We start from the raw sequence: 6,293 nt of genomic DNA on the forward strand, positions 1-6,293 counted from the left end.
CACAACTTTTTTTCACACAACTCTTTTTTTTACTCTTCCTCATCAGGATGCTCGTTGCAGAAACTTGCACCATGATTAAACATGGCTTCGGTTAGATGCCCATTACTTTTCTCCAACAATGCATTCCTATTTGCTTAAAATAACCGTCATTCATTCTAGAAGAGATAGCCATCAATAAAACAAAATAAGTGATGATCAACGCATGGTGCAATACTCTAAAAGTGCAATGTTGAAATACTTTCTCACTAAGGCCTTGTTTGGATACACCGTATTGGGAGAACTAGTTTTCCGTAACCCTGTACAACTGTCTAACAAACTAAATCCGTGTTTGGCTGCGGCAACAAAAACGGGAATTACTAAAAATTAGTTTCCACAAAGCCAGGAAGATGCGTTTTGGCCAAAACGACTAATAGTCGTTTTTGTAGAAACACGATTACAGAAAACTCAATCTCAACAAACTTTTTTTGGCCGCTCCTTCCTCAACAACTTTTTTTGCGCCAAGTCTGTTGTTCCCGCCACACCCTGCGCGCCCTTTTTTATCCCTTCTATATATACGTGATGCTTGTAGAGGACGAGGAAACAAAATAACACCAGATCTATAAACGAACATCTGTAGTCAATCCATGGCTGGCGGCTGACGCAACCTTGGATCAACAATTCGCTGGCCGGCGGACACCGGCTGGGAAGACAAGGCCGCTCTTCCTCCACTTCTTTTCATCGCCAACAATCAGACCACGAGTTCATCATCCTACAGGTAATATCCGCAGTCAGATTTTCGGCTACGTAGGAGAAATAATTGTAATGCAGTGTATGAAATCTCAGTTAGATAAGAACATAGTGAGTTTTGGCTAGGTGTCAGGCATGAACTGTGTAAGGAACTGATTTGAACGTATACAAAACCGGTTCTTGTTTTTTTAGATGAGTCCTGTTGTGCAAAACAAATTAACACTAGCAAGTTGATATCTTAGATTGTCCCTCCCTGCATGTCTACATACACATTAAAACAGAGTTGTAGAATATGCAATCTGGTGTTTTCATATATTCTATGATAGTTAAACCAGAAGACATGCTCTCTATGTCTTTGTTTACAGAGTTTAACTGTAAAGTGTCAAATACCAGTTTGCAATACAAACAGACAGTAGTAATCATTTTGTTGCTTTATTTCCTGTAGAAAAATGGGTGATAAGGTTTAAAAAATTAAGAAGGAGAACCCTGATAAGCAGGCCATAAAGCGTCACATATGGAAATCCTCCGAGGACAAAATATTGCTCAATATACTAAAAGATCAAACCTTAAATGGAGGAAAAGAAGGAACAAGTTACACAAAGAAAGCATGGCGTGAAATTCAAGAACAGTTCAATGACTCAAAGGTGGACAAACTTGAGTTGCAACAAATAAAAAATCGTCACAAGTACTACAGGAGTTGTTATGCTACCATGGATAGACTTCTAAGACTCACTGGGTTTGGCTGGGATGATGAAGACAAAATGATCAAAGCTTCTGATGAAACTTGGGAGGATCTCATTTCAGTGAGTTTAAGTACATACAATTTTTAAATAATTTTCAACATATGTTTAACCAATAGACTAACAATATACTAATAAATTGCAGAAGGATAAGGATCTTCAAGAATATCGGGACAAAGTGTGGCCTAGTTGGACAGACCTTGAAGAGATATGTGCTAGCTCCACCGCATCTGGAGTTGGTGCTATATCTAGCAAAGGAAACGGTGAAACGAGCAAAGTAGATATTGATCTGAATGAGATAGTAGATCTTGAATCAAATGAAGCAGATGACCCAGCTGTTGCTTGTCCTAAGAAATCCAATACCACAAAGCCATAAAAAAATAAGAAGTGCAATGCAAGTGTATCACAAGATACTTCAAAAGGTCGAAAACGCACAGCTGATGATGCTATTACCGCATTAGATCGCCTTGCTGATGCATCACTCAGCATTGTTGAGTCAAAGAAAAATGCAGCACAACAGACAGAAGCATACTCCGTGAAGTCATGTATGCAGATATTAAATGGCATGCCCCACCTTGAGGCGAAGAAAAAACTTAAAGCTGCACAAGCATTTACAGATTGCAACCAAAGGGCAGTTTTCATTGAGATGGATGAAGAGACTCGGTCTCTTTGGATTCAAGATGCTTAGTTATTTTCTTTATTGTTTCACTGAAATTTTTAGATTATGTAATTTAATTTTCCATTATTTTCTTCTTCCAGTTTTGTTTGAACGATCAATATCACTTAATATTTTTTCTATTGGTTTGCTTGGTGCTATTTGTTGAGTATATAATCCCAATTATAGATTCCCATGCTAGTTAATATACTGGCAGAAGTTAATGGTTACTGTTCGAAATTTTGCAGAAACATGGAAAATAAGGCCGATGAAGAATTTTCTGATTCCGAGCAAATCGTAATTAATAACATTTCTGCAGTGTCAGTGTTTCGAGATGTGTTGTCCACTAGACTATTCAAAACATGCCGTAACACCTCTAAATTGACTGGTGCTCAAAAAACTAGAGAGTGGTTGGAAGGACATCCAGTTCGATTTTATGAACTACTTTGTGTTGAAAAGCACACATTCTTCTTACTACGTGATGCATTGTGTGAGAGGAATTTACTTCAGGATACTGAACGGATGGATGTCAATGAAAAACTAGTGATCTTTTTGCATACAATTGGTCATAATCTTAGGAATCGTGTTCTCCAGGATAAATTCCAACATTCTGGAGAAACAATAAGTCGTCACTTCAATAAAGTCTTAAAAGCTATAAATGGTTTGCGTGATGTTTGCATAAAAGATCCACCCGATGCAGTTCCATCAAAAATATTGGGAGACTCAAGATACTACCCATACTTCAAGGTATATTTCACTCTCAAGCACAAGTTTATTTTCCATATGACTTGTAACAGCTGTAATCCTTACTTTGCTGTTATCAACTTTTGTTTTGGAATAGAACTGTCTAGGAGCAATTGACGGGACACATATTGATGCAAAAATCAAGCTGGATAGACAAACTCCTTACAGAAATAGGCATGGTTATCCCTCTCAGAATGTAATGGCAGTAGTGTCATTTGACATGACATTTTCATATGTGGCTGCTGGATGGGAAGGTTCTGCATCAGATCAAGCTGTTCTACGGTGGGCTGTTACTAGTGGTGGGTTTGTTGTTCCAGAAGGTAACGTTATTGAAATACATGAACTTTAGAGGCATGCAAGTAAAGTTTATATTCATTGTCTCAAACATATACTATAGAAAATGAGTGTGCTATTAAACTTTGCATGCAGGTAAATTTTATCTCGTCGACTCGGGCTACGGAAATACTCCAAAATTTATCGCCCCTTATCGTGGAGATCGCTATCATATTGGTTCTTTTCGTGGAAGTAATGGACGATATAATAGTGCGAAAGATTTGTTCAATCATCTGCATGCACAACTACGGAATGTTGTTGAACGAACTTTTGGTGTTTTGAAAGCTTGTTTTCCAATTTTAAGCAGAAAAGGAGGAATTCCTTATCCATATAAAACTCAAGTCAAAATTGTCATGGCTTGTTGCATTATTCATAACTTCATAAGGAAGGTTAATCAGCCTGATGAGTTGTTCGAGCTATATGAGCATGGTGAAACACCAACTACTGTGGACAATGGTGATCAAGAAGTTAGAGGCCAGGCAAATCTACGAGAAGATGACCGAGTTGCTGGTGAGCGAATTCGTGGAGGGATCGCTCAGCAGTTGTGGACTGATCATCAACAACGTACCAATCAACATCAAGAAGATGATTAAGCACTACTATTTATTTTCAACATATACATTGGATAATTACCATTCGAATTTTTCATTTCATTCCTTTATAATTTTCTATTCTTTTATGTGTTAACGATGATAGCAATACTGAAATGTCATTTTCTATCAATAGTTTCAGCAAGTGATATAGACAGTACATTTTCTTCAAACGAGTACATTGTTAGAATGTAAAACCAGCGATCGAGCTAGCTAGTAATGCTGTATGTGGAGAAGCATGGAGTACAATCAACCGTGATAATATGAGAATAATGTACTTTTGAAACAAAATTTACATACACCTTCAGTCTAAATGAATTTTACAGAGATAGAGATATAGAGGATAAGTTCACCTGAACTTTTCAGAAGGAGGCGACACCAGTCTCACAGAGCATCCCGTGAGCAACGAAGCTCAAGATCATGCTGCCGGAAGTGTTGGGGGCTAGTGCCAGGGCCCTCGTGGCATGTCGAGAACGCTCGCGAATCCGAGCTCTGCTGTCTGGTGGTGATGGCATTGCCACGGCCCTCGCGGCGGACGGCGTAGATATTTGGCTGTGTGCCAGCGACTACCACGGGCATCGATGCCGTCTGCAACACATCCAAGCTCTCCTGTGTGGGGGACGACTGCCATGGGGCACGGGCGTCGCGGCCGGTGGCGCTACGGGCTTCGGAGCGGTCGGCGTTGGGCACCTTGCAAGCTCGCGAATCTCGGCCGTGCTGGATTGGAGGCAGTTCTGGTGTGAAGTGGAGAGAATCAGGAAAGGGGATGGAGAGTGCGGTAGCTTGAGGAAGACGAGAGGATAAAACCAGCTCCGCAACGGGTAGGCCAAACAGAGCACGTCTTAAACCAGTTTAAGGTTTTCTAGCCCAAACATGTTTTTCCATGGGCCTGTTCCTAACAGAATTTTTAGTAAACCCGGTTTTCCAGAAAATCTATATCTATATCTATATCTATATCTATATCTATACCTACTAATAAAGGAAGTAAGGTTTCTCCCCTTAATTTTCGTCCGTTTTTAAACTGTCCATATTTTTCTGATGAAATTACAAGGTTAAAAACCTATTCGTCTCGTCCGTGCAGGAATGAGCTCGCTCGCGCATGCCTTTCGTCGTTTACGCCGCGATGCGTAGATTGGGCCGGGAGTCCGGGATGCACAAACGTGCTGAAGCCTGATTTATACATGGGAAGTATAAGGAATATATCAAATTGGTAACCAACGCGAGGCGAGATTAAAGAACGGAGAAACGCACCAACAACTCCGTCTCGATTGCTTTTCCCTACCAGAGAAAGCCCTAGCCGCCGCTGTCTCGGCCGCCGTCGGTGCCGTACCTAGAGCCGGCAACGACCTCCACCACCTCACCGAACACATCCGCGCCGACGTGCTGATTGCCTCCGCCGAAGAAATCTACGGATGTACCATGAGCCGAGCCAATCGACACCTTTTTCCCGGACTCCGGTGGCCGTCCTTTGCATCGTCTCCGTATCCTCCAAAGAGGGTGTGAGCTACCGCATCTTCCGCTTCTGGCAACGATCGGACAAGGGGTGAAGAAGCCGTAGTGATTCAACCTGCTGGTTACACCGTTCGACAGCAAGTGTGCTGATGTGCTCGGTTCATGAGAGTGAATATAGGGGGATTTGTGGCTGCCGCATGCCCAGATTTGAGGATTGGAATTTGTCCTGCTGATTGAATTTTGTCATGACGGTATCGATCAGAATTTGTCCAGAAGATTAGCCAGCACCAGCCAGCCTCGCCTCAATTGCGTCCAAGCAGATAGGCCAAGGAGCTATCAAGAACCTCTAGAATCCCCACCCCGGCCCGCCACTGCTGTAATGCACATACGTACCTGCCCTGCCTTTCATTCCATCCATGCGTTTGGGAAAGCGTACTGGAGTATCATGGCGATGGGAATACTCCGGCGAGGAGCATGGGACTATGTGAGTGGCCGGACGTACTGGATCACTTCATGATATTTTTCCCGACTTTTTCATGGGCAAGTTTCTATTCATGGTTCGATCAGTGCAGAGAAATATATGTAGTAAGTTTGGTCACGAGATTTCCATGGTAATTGATTGTTATGTTGTTGTCCATCAAATGCAAAAACTGCAGAAGCTGCAGGTGCGGCTGAGTTCCAGCATCTCGCCGAGGATGAAGGCTGTCCGGATGACCTGCTGGTGAGGATGGTCGCGTAGCAGATGTGGCAGAGGTACCCAAGTGCACCATCTAAGACAGGTTGGATGGTGCAAGTTAACGCAGAAAATTATACCTGTTTCTGCTCACAAGCCAATTAATTTGACGTGCACAAAGTGCAAACTACGACGAGCCCGGATCCTGTTTCAACTGATTTGCAGGTGCCCAAAGGTCAACCTTCTTTTATTTGCTTTTCTTAACTTGCTCTTCCTTCCTTTTCTTGTTATTCTCCTTTTTCTGCATGACAAATACATGTTGATTACTTCATGCATTACCATTTGTAAGGTAGCACCGATCCACTGCGCATACAACAAAA

General features: G+C 42.0%; 1 long non-coding RNA gene across 1 annotated transcript; it reads right to left on the reverse strand.

Moving 5' to 3' along the window:
• Positions 1 to 216: 216 nt before the first annotated feature.
• LOC127292202 (uncharacterized) lies at positions 217 to 4,623 on the reverse strand. Its single transcript, XR_007845011.1, has 2 exons — positions 4,142 to 4,623; positions 217 to 748 (listed from the first exon to the last, which is right to left on the reverse strand). It is a non-coding gene; the product is annotated as an uncharacterized lncRNA (long non-coding RNA).
• Positions 4,624 to 6,293: the final 1,670 nt, after the last annotated feature.

The sequence above is a fragment of the Lolium perenne genome, chromosome 4 (assembly GCF_019359855.2).
Source record: "Lolium perenne isolate Kyuss_39 chromosome 4, Kyuss_2.0, whole genome shotgun sequence".
Lineage (NCBI taxonomy): Eukaryota > Viridiplantae > Streptophyta > Magnoliopsida > Poales > Poaceae > Lolium > Lolium perenne.